General features: G+C 43.1%; 1 protein-coding gene across 1 annotated transcript in view; it reads left to right on the top strand.

The window, feature by feature from the left end:
- The window catches only part of LOC135223611 (protein eva-1 homolog C-like), a 391840-nt gene that overhangs the window by 370994 nt on the left and 1219 nt on the right, over positions 1-19627 (top strand). The window lies entirely within an intron of this gene.

Genomic DNA, 19627 nt, shown 5'->3' with positions numbered 1-19627 from the left:
CCGTTCTTCTTTATTCCCAGGTTTGGTCGCCTACTGTGAGATAGTCTTCTTTCAGCGCAGTCTTGCTTCCCAATGCTAGAAATTCCAGGAATTCGAGCATAGGCGAGGTTCCCGATTATCGTGTAACATATCGGGGATTCTCGTCTCGCTCACTTTGGACCGTGGTCTCGCCTAAGTGTTTGGAGATCGCAAAAAACTCGAACACTCTGAATGCGCTAGAAATTCCGTAGAATTCTAAGCAGTCTGCGAAACCCCCACCGAATTCGTCAAACGATATCGGCTGGTGGTCCTCTCGATTCCCGTAGAAATCGAGAATGGGGCAGGATCCCTCCTCAACGACCGGGGCTTACGTCAGGTAGGACCCGAAGGTGTCCCCCCACCCCCTGCGTGGTAGCGCAGTCCCCAACGTGGGATCCTACAGAGAAATCTCTGTAGGATCCCTCCCCTTTCCCTCGTAGCCGTAAGGAGAGAGGGAATGGGGGAGGAATTGGATACTCACTTGCCTTCCCAGTGGAACTAGCAGTTGGAGAAGAGTAGGAGCAGCCATCGCCTTGCGGCGATGGCCTCTCAGAGTCTGGGAAAACGTATCGTCAGGAGAAAAGTTTTCCCGAGGAGGGTTACGAACCCCCACTGTAGGTAAGGGTCTGCCGCCCACTGTGAACGTCATCTGGGTGGGGCTGATCGACACCTGAGAGAGAGCTGATACCGTCCTCCGACTCATTCCAGTCCTCGTCGAGGTCGAAACCTCTCAGGAGGACCGAAGGAGTATTTAAATACGGTGTCCGAAGACACGTAGAAACGCCGCTGTCGCAGTAGAGGAGGTGGAAGTAGCTTGATCGACCGGCCAGAACTGAGAGAGCCTTCTTGTCCGGAGACGAGAGACTCTGGTTCAAGACAGAATCGGCAAGCTCCGATCGCGGCAGACCCACCGTCTGTTTGGGTTCCCTCTCGGGCCCCAAAACGACTCGAGCAGAGACGTGGGCTCTGCTGGTGGGAGCGGCAATCCTTCCCCGAGGTCGTTGTGCTGACGAATCAGCGCCATAACCTCGACAAAGTTCCTCTGGATCTCGGAAGTCATAGCATCTTGCAGAGTAGGACCGTCAAGCCCCTCGAACAAGAGCATTCCGAGAACCTCCCCCTTAAGGAGGAGGAACTGCGATAGACCCCTCTCGGATTCCTCCTGCCACTTGCGCGTACGTCCTGGTCGGTCCGAAGATCGTACCTGGTACTTACGGGGCGCCGTGACGGGATCGTGCGGGGTAATGCCCCACTCACAATCACCCCGCTGTGCCTCGCTCTTCCTGGTGCAAACCGAGGAAGTTGCAGGCACGGGAGAGGAAGACATGACGCTCCTCTTTCGCTCGCTGGCAGAACCAGCGGGCTTGGAGGGCTGCAGGCGATCGCCACTTTGCAGGCCTAGTCGAGCCGTTTCCCAGAGGAGCTGCTGCTGGTCCCCCTATCCGCCCGGTCCCTGTGGGAGCGGCGGTCAGGTGACCTGCTAGGCTCGCTGTCGCGGCGAGAACGGTGAGCGTCCTCTCGGCGCGTCGAGCCGCTGGTACCGACGGCCGCGGGGACCCCTTCCTCGCCTCAGCGCGTGGCCGGTCGGAGACCGTCACGTCAGCCCGAGCAGCCGGGTGGTCGCTGCGAGAGCGTCCGCTGGCCTGGCGAGAGTCGTCTGCACGACTCTCGCCAGTCTTCTGCTCCGCGCTTCGGTCTTGACGGCGAGCGAGCTCGGGCGTCAAGACTTTGGCTGGACGGTCTCCCGCGGGAGACCGTCCACTCGGTACTTCTCGCGAACAAGAAGCCGAGGCAGATCCTGGTTTAGCGGCAGAACCGCTAGAACCAGGCGAGGAAGTGCTAGCCGAAGCTGGTACTCCTCTGGTCCCCGTCTTCTTCTCCTTGGTAGAAGAAGAGACGGGCCCTGTTCCCGAGGGAGCAGGAGGACCAGCAGAAGAGCTCCCCGAATCGCCGGAGCGAGACGGGCCCTTAGAAGGTCCCGAAGGAGCCTTCTTAGGGGGGAAAACCCGGGTTACCAGCTGGTCGCTGCAAGAGCGGCCGCTGGCCTGGCGAGAGTCACCTGAGCGGCTCTCACCAGCCTTCTGCTCCGTGCCGCGTCTTGGCGCCGAGCGAACTCTGGCGCCGAAACTTGGCTGCACGGTCTCCCGAGGAGAACGTACACTCGGGATCTCTCGCGAACGAGAGACCGAGGCCGGAACCTGGCGTAGCGGCATCGCCACTAGCACCAGGCGAGGAAGTACCAGTGCTAACCGGTACTCCTCTGGTCCCCGTCTATCTCTTCCTAATGGAAGGGGAGACGGGCCCCGCTCCCGAAGGAGCAGGAAGACCAGCAGAAGGACCCCCCGTCCTACCAGGGTGGGACGGGCCCTTAGAAGTTCCCGAAGGAGACTTCTTAGGGGGTGTTACATTTAAGTAACATCAGAATAAGTGTTTCCTTTATGTGGATTGTAATGAAGAAAAAAAAAAAAAAAACTAAGTTCTTTTTTATGTCTAATTGAATATTTGTTTTGTTTCATTTCCGCTATTTCAAGAAGGTTTGGGAAATTACCAAGAACAGGAATATGCCTGTTTTATACAGAAGTACCGAAGGACTGTTTGCAGTGGGAGGGATCTGCTGAACCAGACCATTCCAGAAAGTCGCAACCTCTATATAAGAAGAAGAAAATGTTCGTGACGGAGAGACAGAGACGGACACTAGAGGTGTTAGAAAGGGAGGAAAAGGTGCAAGAGAGTAGGTTTACATAACTCTGTGTGAGCTGGTGTTACGAGTATTTACGTGAGTTATATATTTGATGTAAGAATGAAAGGGATTTCAATAGAAATAGGCCAGCAGTGATGTTAATCAGGTAAAGTTTAATGGTGGTTTTTTTGTGTGCAAATACACTATTTGTGAGTAGTAAGCGGCCAGGTTGGAGCTGTCATGGGAAGACAGTCTGGTTTAAACTTAGGCCTCATTTTATAGCCTAAGCAAGGTTGTTGTATCACTTGCCTGTAATTAACATGATTTGTGTGAAGAAAATTAGTGGCAGGGTATGAGTTTTCTACAAATACCTGTAGGGTAGCTTGCACCTACCTGTAACTCCCGTGTCTCTGTTCTCCATAGCTAGCCAGGATAGGCTACATGTAACTTATTAGTCTGTTCTCCATAGCTAGCCAGGATAGGCTACATGTAACTTATTAGTCTGTTCTCCATAGCTAGCCAGGATAGGCTACCTGTAAATCCCTAGTCTATTCTCCATAGCTAGCCAGGATAGGCTACCTGTAAATCCCTAGTCTATGTTGTCCTTAACTAGCCAGGGTAGGGCTATCCATATGTGCAGTGCATTACTCTCAAGCTAGTCATGTTTGGTACACATTTTTTTTTAGAAAATTTTTAACTCTGTTAGTCATGTTGGGTATTCCAGTAGTTAAGTTAGAGCGTGACTTGTACCCTAAAGCTAGCTGGATTAAATATTGATTCTGGGAATAGGCCTGAACTCACAAGGTTAAATTAGGGAGGCAATATTTGTATGCAGGTTTTGAAGGAGTTAGGCTAGAGCTGGTGTGCTGAAACTATTCGTTCATTATTAAATTTTGTCTGTTACGTATTTAAATGGCTCGAGTGCACCTTAGTCACCCATGATTGTCATTAAGTAAAGATACTGTGGTTACTAGTGTACTAATCCTAGATAAGGAATATAAAGTAATTTGTTTGGCTGTACTGTTATAATAAGGAGGTTGCAATTTAACTTTAATGTATTTTTGGATTTATTTGAAATACAAATTTTTTTTTATATTGTAAATAAATATAATACTGTTAAACTATTGCTGTTGGTATTAATTCCATTTTCCTGTTTCCACTTTTGTTCATGTTCTTTAGCCAGTAAAAACACTCCAGGAGGGTCTAATCACTTTTGTTGAGACATAACCTTCCTCCAACAATAGTGTGGCGCCCGAACAGGGACCCTTTTCCGGTGCTGGCTTTCAAGTGGAATAAGGAAAAGATGGATTTGGAAAGATTGATTCAGCTGGGTAAGGAGATTGGTTTAGAGGGTGAAGACTTGAGAGCATTTATTGCAGAAAAAGAAAAAGCCGAATCTGAACGTCAGGAGAGAACAGAAGCAAGAGAATTGAAAAAGCTGGAATTACAAGCAGCGCAGGCTCAAGCCCAGGCAGCTCAAGCAGAGGCCCTTAAAGAAGTTGAGTTAGCTAAAGTTAAGGCTGAAGAGGAAATAAGAAAGGAAGAGTTAAAGCTTAAATTGGCTAGACCACCTGGATCTGCAGAGGGAAGTAACCGAGGGCTAGACAAAGCTAAGCTACCAAAGTTACCAGTGTGCAACGATAAAACTGATGACATAGACGCTTACCTTCAAAGGTTTGAGAGGTTTGCTACCAGTGCAGAATGGAAGCATGAGGTTTGGGCAATTAGCTTGGCATCCCTACTTCAAGGTAAGGCATTGGAAATTTACCATCAGTTAACTGCAACTGAGGCAGAAAGTTATGACCAGGTAAAAGCTGCTCTGTTAAAAGGTTTTGACTGTACTTCTGAAGGGTTCCGTAAGAAATTTCGAGGTTCTAAGTTAATTAGAGGTGAAACTGCTCAACATTTGGCAGCTCATATGAAAAAGTTGTTGCATAGATGGATGGAGATGGAAGGATGTAGTAAAGACTTTGAGTCCTTTGAGGATTTGATTTTAAGGGAACAATTTTTTGAAGCTTGTGACCGTAACTTAAGTATTTTTCTTAAAGAAAGAGTTAAAATCCCTTCAGGAAGTGGTAGCAAGTGCTGATCGATATATAGAGGCTCATGGTTATCCAGTGCAAAAATTTCCCAGTAAACCAGTGGTAACACCTACAGTGCAAAGTAAAGTCAGTAGTGGTAATGCTCCAATTTTTCCAGGTACAAGTTTCAACTGTTTTGTTTGTGGCAAGAGTGGGCATAGGGCAAAAGATTGCTATTATAAAGGTAGTGGTGGCAGAAAAATAAGTGCACCTGACAAGAAAGGTAAGGCTGCGGCTGCTGTGGTGAAGGAACAAGTTACCTCCAAGGACAGTAGTGTTTCAAAATGTAAGACTATCTAATAATCCTGAAAACGCAGCTACTTTTGTCAAAGTTGATCCCAAAGAAATTATGAATGAAGATGGCTGGATTATTAAAGAAGGGAAAGGATTTAAAGTAGTTTGTGGTGGAAGTAGTGCAAGTGAACGAGAGAAACTAATTACGGCCCCTGGGGAAGTTGAGGGAACGCCAGTGTTAGTGATGAGGGACACAGGCTGCACCACTGTATTAGTAAGGAAAAGCCTGGTACCCAAGGAAAAATTTACAGGTAAATTAGTCAATGTTATTATGGCTAATTCTGAAGTTTATGTGTATCCAGAAGCTGAAATTTTTGTTGGGAAGTGTACCCGTTATTTTACAGGTAATACTCTAGCAGCTTGTTTAGACAACCCATTGTATGATGTAATCATTGGTGAAATACCCGGTGCAACCCTAGGTAAGGGTCTGAATAGCCCTGCTGGTGCAGTAACAACAAGAAGCCAGAAGACCAAGAAAAACCCTAGACTTAAAATAACTGAAGTATTGGATCTCATGAAAACAAAGTCCATCAAGGAATCGCAGGAAGAAGACCCTAGTCTCGTGAAGATAAAGAAGTATGCTCAAGAGGGTCGGGAGTTCAGCAGAAGAAATGGAACTGAAATTTCAGGTTATATTTTTAAGAAAGGAATTCTTTATAGAAAGGTCAAGGTAGGAGAAACTTTTAAAGAACAGTTAATTATTCCTAGTACATTCAGATCAACAGTTTTGGAACTGGCTCTCCACTCAGGATGATGGGTGGTCATCTTGGTATGACAAACTAAAAAAGCATTTTAGATAAATTCTACTGGGCCAGGTATTATTCGAGAAGTAGTTAGATATATTAGGTCGTGTGATATTTGTAAGCGTACTGTAGACAAATGTAGAGTGGGTAAAGCTAGGTTAGGAAAGATGCCTGTAATAGGGGAACCTTTTGCTAAAGTTGGGTGTTCGTTTAGTGGGTCCTATTGAACCTAGATTCCTCAAATGGATCCAAGATATATTCTAACAGTTGTTGATTTTGCAACAAGGTATCCTGAAGCTGTAGCTTTATCAAATATTGATTCTTTAACGGTCGCAGAAGCATTACTGGAAATATTTTGTAGGATTGGTATACCTCGAGAGGTTTTGTCTGATAGAGGAACACAATTCACTTCAGAAATCATGGAAGAAGTTTATAGGTTGTTGTCAATCAGGATGATTAACACTACTCCCTATCACGCTATGTGTAATGGCCTGGTGGAAAGATTTAATGGCACTCTTAAGAAGAAGTTGAAGAGGATGTGTAGTGAACAACCTAAGGAGTGGCATAGATTCTTAGCACCATTATTATTCGCTTATAGAGATGTACCACAGGCAAGTACTAAGTTTTCTCCTTTTGAATTGGTTATATGGGCCCATACTGTTAGGGGTCCTGTAACTTTCTTAAGGAATTATGGACTGAGAATATTGAGGAACCTGAGGTGAGGACATCTTACGAATATGTTGTTAACCTAAGAGAAAGACTTGAGGATACTTGCAGGTTAGCTAGTGAAGGACTTCACAGTGCCCAAGATAAAGCTAAGAAGATTTTATGATCTGAAAACTAAGAATAGGAAATTGAAAGTTGGTGAGTGATGTTCTTTTATTGCTACCAACTAACAATAATAAGTTATTACTGCAGTGGAAAGGTCCTTATAAAGTAACTAAGGTTTGCAACAGACTTAACTATGTCATTGATGTGAATAATACTCCCAGAAAATTCCACATAAATATGTTAAAAAGATATGTTTATAGGGATCCAGCAGAGATACATAAGGCTTCTGCAGCAGTGTTGCAAGAATGCGTGGTTGGAGAAATCTGTAAAACACCCAGTAACACTCAGCAGGAAAATTGGATGGATGTTAACCTGAATGAGGACATGACAACAGCAATGTTAGCTGACACAAGAGAAAATTCTTGAGAATTTCAAAGATCTGTTCACAGATGTCCCAGGTAAAACCAGGAAACAAGTTTGTCACATTGAATTGGAATATCCAGAGGTGGTAAGAGCAAAACCTTATCCTATTCCGTATCACTTGCAGGCAGTGGTAAGTAAGGAACTGCAAAATTTGAAAGATTTAAATATTATTGAACCATCCAAGTCTCCATATTCTTCACCAATGTGTGTAGCTCCAAAGAAAGATGGAAAGGTTAGGTTATGTTTAGATCTGAGGCAGCTGAATAAAATGGTTAAATTTGATGCAGAACCGATGCCAGAGGTAGACGATATACTCTCTAAAATTAACTCGGTAGTAAATACTTTACCAAACTGGATTTGACAAAGGGGTACTGGCAGATTTCATTAGCAGAGGATAGTAAACCATATACTGCATTTGCAACACGTGAGGGACTTTACCAATTTACGGTATTACCATTTGGAGTAACAGCACCTGCCATATTTAACAGATTGATGAGGGAATTGTTTGGAGATTTAAATAATGTAGAGACCTTCTTTGATGATATTTTAATTCACACAGAAACCTGGGATGAACACTGTGCACTGCTGCAAGATTGATTGATTGATTGATTGTGAGTTATCTGGCGTCACAACTACCAGGGTCACCGACGCCGAATACTAAATGTGATCTTTTAACTTTTATAATATATTATACAACATTCAAAATAACTTTATCTTTATGAGAGATATATAAATTTAATTTTATAAAAAATTAAATTAATTTCTGATAAAAAATATAAATAATATTCCGATAAAAGATTGATTGATTGACCACAAATAACAGTAAAAAACTATTAAAAAGAAAAAAAATGTATATACTAAGACAGCCACAGCTGTCAGATATATTTGAGAAGACCAGCTTCTTTGATAAAAGAGATAACGTTATTAACACACATGCTTTCTCCCAACAGTTTTGGCATGCTATAGTTACCACCTGCTTCACTACTATAAGCTAAAAAATTATTCCTAAGTTCCACTAGACTTGGACACTCAACCAGCAAATGCCTAACAGTCAGTGGAACTAAGCAATCATCACAGAATGGCTCATTCTCCCCATCCATCAAATAGCCGTGAGTTAAACGCGTATGGCCAATACGCAATCTACACAATACAACCTCCCACTTCCTTGGTATTAGGTCATATTTCCAAGGGTGTGTCTGTCTAGTAATTTCTTTCATTTTGTTGGGGCCTACTCTGTCCCACTGAAGTGCCCATAAATACTGGACAGATTTCCATATATCAAAAAATGTATCACGATATGGAACAGGGCATTTTCTCGGTACTAAAGTTTGCCGCTGCTGATTGGCTAGCTTGTCTGCCTCTTCGTTTCCGATACGTTCACATGGGCAGGAACCCAACAAAATGAAACAATGCTGCCTCTATTTTGGTGCAAGAAGATCCACTGCAAGATCTTCAACACCAAGGGATGATCAGTATTAAAGACTTCCAGGGACTGTAAGGCACTTTTGGAGTCACAAAATATTGTGTAGCTACACACTGGAGTGTTACAATATGTTCCAGTGCTACTAGGATGCCATACAATTCAGCTGTAAAGGTTTCTGAGGCAATAGGAAGGAAAGTGCACCTCTTCGGTTAAAAGATTGGCTATAAAACTCCTATCCAACGCCGGCATGGACTTGGAAGGCCATCAGTAAATATAAAACCATGTATCTATATGCTCTGATACATGCTCTAAAAATACATTGCCCTTCTAAAAAAATTTATTGCCCTTATTTCCTCATCAGATTTATTTCTCTTTGCTCCAATTGAAAGTACCTGCAGAATTTCACATCCGGTAACCTCCAGACAGGCAGTACTGGGATACACAAAGGGAATAATGGGATATTTGTTAATATTTGTATCCTCTAAAAATTTGTTTTATTCTATAGCTAAAAGGAATGGGATACCATGGATGACTTTCATAAAAACCATTAAAAAATATTTCTATTTGCCACAGCAAATGCCTGAGATTTGGGGAGTCTTTGCGCTCTAAACCAGTACCGAAGTAATGATGACTGGCGATAGAGTTCAAGAGGCATCTCTCCTGCATCAACTAGCAAACTAGATATTGGTGACGAACGGAAAGCTCCTGTGGCTATACGAATAGCTGAATGATGTACTGAATCTAAAAGTTTTAAGTTAGATGAAGAAGCTGAAGAATATATTCACAACCATATGACAGCTTTGACAAGATTAAAGATTTATGAAGCCTTAGTAAAAGATTTGTCTATCCAGTCCCTAAACCCCAATGGTGTGAGGAAAAGCCCCACCTTCAAGATCTGTGTAGAGCCTTCTAGGCTCTTTGCTTTTTATTGTTTTGATCATGGTTCTGGATATGGGGAACCCAAGTCAATTCTTACTGTCAAAAACTAGGCCTAAGAAGTGCTTGTTCTACACATGGGATTCTACGGGCCATACAAATAGAGGTATGGATCAGGATGCACTCCCCTGATCCGACAGAAGTGGACAGCAGTAGTCTTGCTTACAGAGATTTTAAAACCCTGTTTCTCAGCCCAACTTACTATTTATTTATTGTTAATTGTAGCTTTCTTTCTGCTACAGGTCATCCGGGTGGCAGCAAAGGATATAGACAAATCATCCACAAACAGTGTCTTTAAAACCTCTCTTGGAATGACAGCTGCAAACACTGTTTATGGCTAGAGAAACAGTGTCTTTAAAACCTCTCTTGAATGACAGCGATGCAACACTGATTATGGCTAGAGCAAAAAGTGGTTTACACTGAGAACACTGCCCTGGGGAACACCTTCTTCTTGGCACTTTTTCTCTGATAAAGTACTGCCAACTTTAACCTTTAAAAATACCTACGATGTAAAAAGGATTTCACAAATAAAGGTAATTTACCTCGTAGACCACTATATGTATAGTCTTCAGAATCCCATTGTTCCTCCAAAGCAGTGTCATATGCCTTTTCTATATCAAAAAACACTGTCACATGATGTTGCTTGGAGGCAAAGGCTTCACAGACAGAGGTTTCAAGTTGCAGTAAGATGTCCAGGGTAGAGTGCATTTTCGAAAACCACACTGAGAAGGTGTTAGAATATTGTTGTGCTCTAGATACCACATCAGTCTTACATTTAACCATTTTTTTCCATCAATTTACACAAACAGCAAGTTAAAGCAATGGGGCGGTAACTTGCTGCACACAGGGGATCTTTTCCAGGCTTAAGGGAACGGTAACATGGTGGCTAATTCCCATATGGTAGGGTAGCTGCTTTCATCCCATATTCTATTGATAATCTTATTATAAAAAGTTTTGTGTTCTTCGAAATGTGTTTAAACATTTCATAAGGAATCTCATCTGGACCAGGGGCAGTGTTCTTGCTCCTAGATAAAGCAGAGTCAAACTCCCTTTCAGAAAAAGGCATATTATATGATTCAGCTTTCTTTGCTGAAAAGTCAAGTACCTGTTGTTCTTCCATCATTCTGAAATTATGTCCTGGGGAACTATCTGATTTCTCAGAGACTGAGCAAAGTGTTCTGAAAATGTATTACTAACTTCTGTGGCATCAGTGACATGAGTATTGTTCACTTTAAGTACTGGAGGAGGATTGGGTGTAAATTTACCCTGAATTTTTTCTTATTTTCTTTCCAAATGCTACAGACTGGTGTTCTGCTGTTAATAGAGGATACATATTCGGCCCATGCTTGTCTTCTGGCAGCTTTCATAGCTTTTCGAAATCGTGCCCTACACTGTTTGTAAATTATGACATTGTCCAAGGTGCGATGTCTACGGCACCTGGTCAATGATGACTGTAGCTCGGTGTAACAGCCTTAGGTCTTCTGACCACCACGGTACTGGCCGTCTCCTGAATAGTCCCTTAGTTCGAGGAATTGAGTGTAGACCTGCAGTATGCAATGTTCCATTGAGTAGATCAATGGCATCATCTACACTTGGGAGATCTTTTGCATCCCCCTCCACTCGCTCAAGTCTTTGAATTTTCTCCAATTTGCTTTTTCTCTAAGCACCCAATCGTGGGCGATCTCGGGATAGGTGGACCATCATTGGTGTCGATCACAATTGGAGAATGGTCACTGGTATGCCAGTCATCACTTGTTCTCCAACTAAAATCAACACTGCAGTTGGAGCTACATATTGAAAGGTCGATGCAGGAGACGGTGCCTGTCTGAATGTGGTAATGGGTAGGTTCTCCAGTATTAAGAAGACCTATATCTTCATTTTATTCTATTAATGATGCTATCAATATTCCCTTTTTGGTTTGATGTTACATCTCCCCACAATGGATGTCTACTGTTGAAGTCACCAAGTAGAAGGAATGGCTCTGGTAGTTGCTGCATTCAAGTGTATTAAGTTCTCTTGGGAGACATGGCTATTGGGTGGAATGTAAAGGGAACATATAGTATATTGCCTCCTTAAATTAATTCGTACAGCCACAGCTTGAAGTGGAGTATTTAGTTTTACTTTGTAGTGTGGAGCATCTCGACGGATGTAGATGAGGGATCCACCATGATTTCCCACCTCTAAATCAATTTAGTTCTATAATGAACATATTCCCTAGGACAAGGGGTATATTCACCTAGCATGGTCTCCTGCAAAACATATCCCTACAGGAGAGTGCTCATAGATTAAAAGCTTCACTTCCTCATACTTCGCTCGCAGTCCCTGATTCCACTGAATAATGGAAGTGAATTCATTCACGTTTAGGACCAAACATTGTGGTTCCTTTTTACAAGACTGGGAGAGTTCTTTTTTCTACTAGGGGGAGGCATTTTGATGGAAGGTTTTGTTGGTGGCTCTTGGGAGGAGTTATCGCCTTCGTAGAGCCAACATCTTTTCCTTCAGTGTTTTGATACTGAAGGGTTTTTTAGTTTCTTCGCTCTCCATCTCTATCGAGATGGAGAGAGCAGAGGTGTTCTCTAAAGAGACCACCTCAAGTGTCTTTTGTACTGCTGGCAGTTAGCCCCAGCTTCTGCCTTCTGATGAGGCAGAAGAAAGTACCAGCGTAGGGACTGGCCACCGGGGTGGGAACCCAGCATCTGCTGGTTTGTCCTCCAAAGAGGAGTTGGCACCAACAGAAGCTGGCACCAGACCAGCAACACTGGCCTTGCCTCCAAAGAGGCAGATGGTGGAGGGTGTATCTTCACTGGCACTTCAATTTTCTTCAATTCCACACTAGGGTCTTTCTTGTTGGTTCTAGCGAACCTTGTCTTTATATTCTCATCATCAGTTGACTCAGATGATTCCAGTTAGCTGTCTTTTAATGATTTCTTTTTTTTGATTTTCCTTTTGTGCTCTTTAACTTGGGTGGTGGTTTTTTATTTGTCTCTTTCTTTTGGCTTTTTAATTTTGCTACTACAGTAGCAAAACTTAGACCGGGTCTTACAGTCTTTGCTTTGGCTCTCTCTCGTGCTTCCTTAAATGTTGTTCTTTCAACCACTCTAATTGCTTGTATTTCCTTTTCAAGTAAATATATATCACACTGCCGAGATGACGAGGCATGTCCCTCACCACAGTGAACACATTTCGGTTCCCTGGTGCACATACCATGCTCATCTTCTCCACAGTTGACACAGACTGCAGGATTTTCTTGCAATTTGGAATAGACACGATTTGTAGGGTGTGTCCAAAATGCTGGCAATGGAAACACCTTCTGGGTCTCGGGATGTACTGCTTTACCCTTAAACCTATACCAGGCTGCAAAGACACATTCCGGAAGTCTTAAGGTTTCAAAAGTTAATATTAAGGTAGGCTGAGGTATTCTGTTATTATCAACCTTCTTTGACATCCTGTCAACCTTTATTACACCCTGATCTAATTAATTCTGTTAAAAGTCTCTCCTCAGAGAAAGCCATCAATTGAGGGGCATAAATCAAACCCCTTGCTGGAGTTCAGGCTGGAGTGGGGAGTACACTCAACCGTAACTCCCGCAAGGTCTGACAATCCCATCAACTTGATACTTTCCTCTGGGGAGGTGCTTTCTACCAGGAGCAGTTTCCATTCTGCGGTGTTATTTTTGGCTGTCTTCCACAAACATTTAACGATTTCCCTATGCACTTGAAAGATGTCTATATTGTCACCTTCTAGCTTTAAATTAAGGTATTTATTAAAGGAATTGGGTACAAAGGACCCCAGGAGCTAGTTTCATAATTTTTATTTTTCTACCTGGCATATGGTTCCAGTGTGACAATACTGGAGCCAGATGCTTTTTGTTGAGATTTCTTGGAGGTATATCTACTCGCATTGCTTTGGGTCGTCATCTGTGTCCGTCTGTCATTCAGTCCAGGGGTACTACCCTGATCATAGGGACCGACCATGATTGATTGAAGTTTGGGTTCCGTGCACAAGTCCTTTGACAAAAGCATAGGGTCGTCAGCCGAAATAGGGGGGGTTGCCATATAACGTGAAAAATATAGTTCATCCAGATATTCCCCATACCCACCATGGAGTCACACTTAGAGGACGGGTCATCCCTTTAATTAGGGTCGTCCTAGGGGTAATTACCGGATATACACCCTATCTCCAGTGCTAAGGCGTCATGATGTCCGTCGAGATCAGACCCGGCACTGAAGATAGGGTTTGACAATAAACTTTCCCCTCGCTCGATCACGTCAGGTACTAGAGTTCTACGGGTGAGGTAGCATGCCGTCCATCCTCACCCTCCTTCAAATCCCAAGATTAGCCTAAACCATGTCCAAAACCAAGCCAATAGTCATCATCATAGAACCCATACCTTATAAGAGGGAGGAAGCAGAAAGATGAAATGTTTTTAGTAGAAAGAAAAGTTCTGACTAATTTAGTTGGATCAGCAGCTGGGCCCCAAGGACCAGTGAGAAACCAACCCCACCAGGCATCATGCCCCAGCTGCTGGTCCCTAAGCCCCCTACCCACGTCAAGGGGTCAGCATCTAGGGGGCACTGCTGCAAGAAGTTCTAGTAAGGTTGAGAGAGGCCAATTTGACTGTAAGACCAAGTAAAACAGAAATCGGAAGGAAAACCCTTGAATATTTAGGACATATAGTAGGAGATGGCTGTATGAGGCCGACACCAGAAAAGATCAAAACCATTCAAGAAGCTGCAGTACCACTGACGAAAAAAGGGGTTCGATCCTTTCTAGGTTTAGCTGGTTATTATAGGAGATATATCCCAGGCTATGCAGCGATTGCTGCGCCACTAACTAATCTCACCAAGAAGAATGCTTCAAATAGGGTAGTATGGGGTGGACAGTGAGGATAACGGCATTCAGGAGAAACTAAAGGAAAAGGTCTGACTAAAGGACCTATTCTGAACACTTAATAAGCTTTCCAGAAACCCGCCCTTATTCTTCGTACAGATGCATCCAGTACAGGGCTTTGGGAAGTGTACTTTTACAGGTGAAAACATGATAATGAGAAGTGGCCAGTCTTCTATGCAAGTAGGAAACTCTCAGAGGTGGAGCAGAGGTATGCTGTAATCGAGAGAGAATGCTTGGCAGTTGTATGGGCTACCAAGAAGTTCTACCCATATTTGTATGGCAAGAAGTTCATCTTGGAAACGGATCACCGTCCTTTAACATATTTAGATACTGCAAAACCCCTTAATGGAAGATTAATGAGGTGGGCTCTTCATCTTCAGCAGTTCCAGATGTGTAGCCACTATATTAAGGGTAGTGATAATGTAGGTGGAGATTATTTAAGTAGACTGTAATGGGGACAAAAATTCAAGAATTTTTCTTGTCCTTGTGGGGAGGCAATGTTTTACATTTAAGTAACATCAGAATAAGTGTTTCCTTTTAATGTGGTTTAATTGTAATGAAAAAAAAAAAAAACAAAAAAAAAAAAACCTAAGTATTTTTTTTATGTCTAATTGAATATTTGTTTTGTTTCATTTCCGCTATTTTCAAGAAGGTTTGGGAAATTACCAAGAACAGGAATATGCCTGTTTTATACAGAAGTACCGAAGGACTGTTTGCAGTGGGAGGGATCTGCTGAACCAGACCATTCCAGAAATCGCAAACCTCTATATAAGAAGAAGAAAATGTTCGTGACGGGGAGACAGAGACGGACACTAGAGGTGTTAGAAAGGGAGGAAAAGGTGCAAGAGGAGGTAGGTTTACATAACTCGTGTGAGCTGGTGTTACGAGTATTTACGTGAGTTATATATTTGATGTAAGAATGAAAGGGATTTCAATAGGAAATAGGCCAGCAGTGATGTTAATCAGGTAAAGTTTAATGGTGGTGGTTTTTTTGGTGCAAATACACTATTTGTGAGTAGTTAAGCGGCCAGGTTGGAGCTGTCATGGAAAAGACAGTCTGGTTTAAACTTAGGCCTCATTTTATAGCCTAAGCAAGGTTGTTGTATCACTTGCCTGTAATTAACATGATTTGTGTGAAGAAAATTAGTGGCAGGGTATGAGTTTTCTACAAATACCTAGGGTAGCTTGCACCTACCTGTAAACTCCCGTGTCTCTGTTCTCCATAGCTAGCCAGGATAGGCTACATGTAACTTATTAGTCTGTTTCCATTAAGTAGCCAGGATAGGCTACAGTAACTTATTAGTCTGCTCCCTACTACCAGGATAGCTCTGTAACTTCCCATAGCTCCTAGTCTCCACTAGCTAGCCAGGATAGGCTACCTGTAAATCCCTAGTCTATTCTCCATAGCTAGCCAGGATAGGCTACCTGTAAATCCCTAGTCTATGTTGTCCTTAACTAGCCAGGGTAGGGCTATCCATATGTGCAGTGCATTACTCTCAAGCTAGTCATGTTTGGTAGTGGAGACCGCCCCAGACCTCGCTAGACGCTGCAGCAGCCTGTGGATGCTAGGCATGCCCTGCCGCCGCGGTGGTCCATACCTGTCCAAGGTCGTCTCCCACGGATGTAGCACCTGCGGTAGCACAGATAGATTAGTAAGAGGGGTTCCCTCACGCACGGGGGGAAGATATGCCCCACCCGAACGCAAGGAAGACCCCAAATACAAAATACAACGAGGAAGCTGAGCGGGGGGCAGGAAAGAAGACGAAGAATCGGATACCAAGGGAGTCGCGGGAGAGCTTTCCGACGACTTCCTGGCAGACCTCCGCTTCCCCTACCCCCGCACAGCAGTGAAAAGTAATATGAAAATGAAACAGAATACTGCCCTTGCGATTCACTTCATAGAACTTAAAGGGGAAAAGATCAATTCCCGGGTAAGAGCGGAAACTTGATCCAAATAATATGATGCTATCATAAAATATATATGAAAATGAAACAGAATACTGCACTTGCAATTTCACTTTCACAGAAAATAATCGTAAGGATCAATTCCCGGGTAAGAGCGAAAATTGATCCAAATTAAATTTTATGCAAATAAATAAATGAAAATGAAAAGAATACTGCAATTGCGAATCCACTTTCATTGCATTCTATCATACAAAATAAAAGGCTCGTGCCGAGCGCAATCACGCTCTCGGTAACGAACGCACAGGGCAAAAATATAATGAAGAGTACAGTAATACTTTGGGTTACGAACCGATTAGTATACGAATTTTTTAACTTACGAAGTGACGCCCTCATTCTGGAATACGAATTTCGCTTGGAATACGAATGCGCGAATTTCCATCATGGGAGGCCGCCTGATTTGTTTACATCGGATGAGCGTGGGATCTGCGAACGCATTTTTTTCGGCCAAAACTTAACGCCTGCTTTGTTTACATCGGAAGAGCGTGGGATCTGCGAATGCATTTTTTCGGCCAAAACTTAACGAGGGTCACGTGACTTCCTCCTACGCATCCCTTGACCCTTTTTAAACCATAACTCTTTCAATATCTCGCTGGCGGTAAGATTGAACGCATCTGTCCGTGATACGCTCTCAAATTTGCTTAGTGATTTGCGCACGTGTTGTGTTTCCGTGATAGTGCTTATACATTACTATTACCCAAATACTAAAGACAATGGCTCCCAAGATGACTAAGGCAAGCAGCAAGAAGGAAAGCATAAGAAAGAAGGAGATGATTACAGTCGAAATGAAGAAGGAAATATCCAAAGCATGATAAAGGCGAGCGCGTGAAAGACATTGCAGCATTCTTCAAGCGGTCGCAATCAACGATCTGCACTATTTTGAAGAAAAATGAAGAAATTAAAGCCAGTAAAGCATCAAAAGGTGTCACAGTATTGATGAAACAACGGCCTTATATTCTCGACGATGTAGAAAATTTGCTCATAGAAAAATATTTTTTCAAAATTGTGAAAGACAACATAGTGTTGCGTAAGCGTAAAATTAGTGATCGTAGTGAACGGTGCTCTCTAGAGAAAGAACCAGAAAGTCTTCCAGAAGTCACGAAGAGATCCCCCCAAGCCCTTAAAACTCTCCTCCTCACTTTTTTCCCCATCCTCCCGGGAGATTTCCCCCCCAAGCCCTAACCCTCTCCTCCTCACCCTTCCCTCTCTCCCCGTCTCCGTCAAGCCAGCAGCCACACTCCGCCAAAGGTAAAGTTCAGGTTTTACTGTGTATGCATATTAAATCTTAGTGTTTATATTTAATTTCATTCTTCAATTTTATAATTTTATGTAATTCCTACACGAATTTTCAACCTTAGTGAACAAAAATAAATGGAAAAATATGAATTGAAATGGTTATTCATGGTCGGATGGAACGCATTATTTGCTTTTTATAACATTCTTATGGGAAAATCCATTTGGGTTACGAATTTTTTAGGTTACGAAGCAGGTTCTGGAACGGATTAAATTCGTAACCCAAGGTATTACTGTACTTACATTTTTCAATTACACACTTTCGCCCAAAATACATGACTCTGCGCAAGCGCGCCCGCCCTCAGCACCGAGACATAATTCAAGGGTTCAATTAATGAAAAGAGAGGAAATCGCCGCATCTACGGCGATAGCTCCATGTTGGTTCATAATTAAGTAATGAAAATGAAAACAGTGTACTTACAGTTTCATTTTCAAGTCAAACAAACCATTAGTAGAAAACACAATATAAACAAAGCATACGACGATGAAGCGGGCAGAGAGCGATGACGAACACGTCCTTCACACCCGCGGCCGAAAGCAAAAGTGTTTTGTTTACCTCCCAGTCGCGCGTCGGACAAGCAGTTAACTACCGTTCTCCCCTTGTTCGAAGCTTACGACCGTTCCAGCTACCACTAGCTACTTCCTATTGTTAAAGGACCGATGGTTTGTATTACGTATCGGAACAAATGAAGTTTTATTGTATACTTACCGAACAATTATACAGCCGTGATTTCCACGAGCGGCAGGAGACTAAATTCAAATTTAGCGCGTAGGCGTCGCCAACACTGGTGGTGATGACGTCATCTCCCTCCACTCGCGGGAGAACCAGGTACAACTGCCCAGGTGAATCCAATTCTTTCTGCCCGTCCGTCCACCTAAGGGGAGGAGGGTGGGTATAATCATAATTGTTTGGTAAGTATACAATAAAACTTCATTTTAATAATGAAAATTTCATTTTTATTGTAGTCTCTTACCGAACAATTATACAGCTGATTACACATTTATGGGAAGGTGGGATTCTTTGGACCACTAGTATTTCTAAATGGTTACATTTATTACAATACCAGTAAACACTCAAGGTGTCTGTTGTACCTTACCTTGTAAGAGAGCTACAGCAGACTGTTACTGCCTCTGGTCGGTGCTCTTCTTACTATTGTAGAGGAATTGGAATTTGACCAAAGTTAGCCTCTACAGGAGTGGAATCCTTCCGTAGTTCAAGCTAGTCAAGGCTGACTGACGGAGGATAGTAACAACAAAGATTGCCCTTGCCCTGGGCTAAGACCAGAAATTCAATCATACAAAACATTTGTCACCAACACCAGATTTAAAAACATATATACCCAACCATTATAAAATCTGACCTAACAGACTGGTGAGTATCCCAGGTACTCAGTACCCCCAGCTTCCCTTGAACTCGACAACCTATTCAAGGTGAAAAGTTAGCATAGAGGTGACGACCCCTGTGCCGTTTCTCCCAACACCATGCCAGAAACCGCCACCGGACCTAACGTTTTACAATTCTCGAAAACTGTTTCTATCTCTGAGATAATGACTCGCAAAAACCGAATTCGATCTCCAGAACGTGCTCTGAAGAATCGAAGCTAAAGATAAATTCTTTCTAAATGCTAAAGAAGTTGCCACTGCTCTAACCTTGTGAGCTTTAACTCTCAGAACGGAAAGATTGTCGTTCTCGGACTGCGAGTGAGCTTCCCTGATAAGCTCTCTAATAAAGAACGATATAGCATTCTTAGAAAGAGGACGAGAGGGATTTGAACCGAGAGGTCCAGAGCTTAGAAGATTGTCCTCTAATACCCTTAGTGGCAAACAGATACTGCTTAATAGCCCTGACTGGACATAAGAGCCTTCCTTCCTCCTCATGTCCAACCAAATCAGATAAATTCCTTACCACAAAACTCCTCGGCCAAGGATTAAAAGGATTCTCGTTTTTGGCTAGAAAGGTCAAAGATACCGAAAATACAGCATTGCCTTGAGAGAAACAGACTCTTGTCTATAGCGTGCAATTCGCTGACACGCTTAGCAGAAGCTAGTGCAATAAGAAAAAGTGCCTTCTTAGTCAAGTTCCTGAGTGAAGCGACTTCAAAGGCCCAAACGG

The sequence above is a fragment of the Macrobrachium nipponense genome, chromosome 10 (assembly GCF_015104395.2).
Source record: "Macrobrachium nipponense isolate FS-2020 chromosome 10, ASM1510439v2, whole genome shotgun sequence".
In the NCBI taxonomy this organism is placed as follows: domain Eukaryota; kingdom Metazoa; phylum Arthropoda; class Malacostraca; order Decapoda; family Palaemonidae; genus Macrobrachium; species Macrobrachium nipponense.
This window is presented reverse-complemented; position numbering and strand designations above follow the sequence as displayed.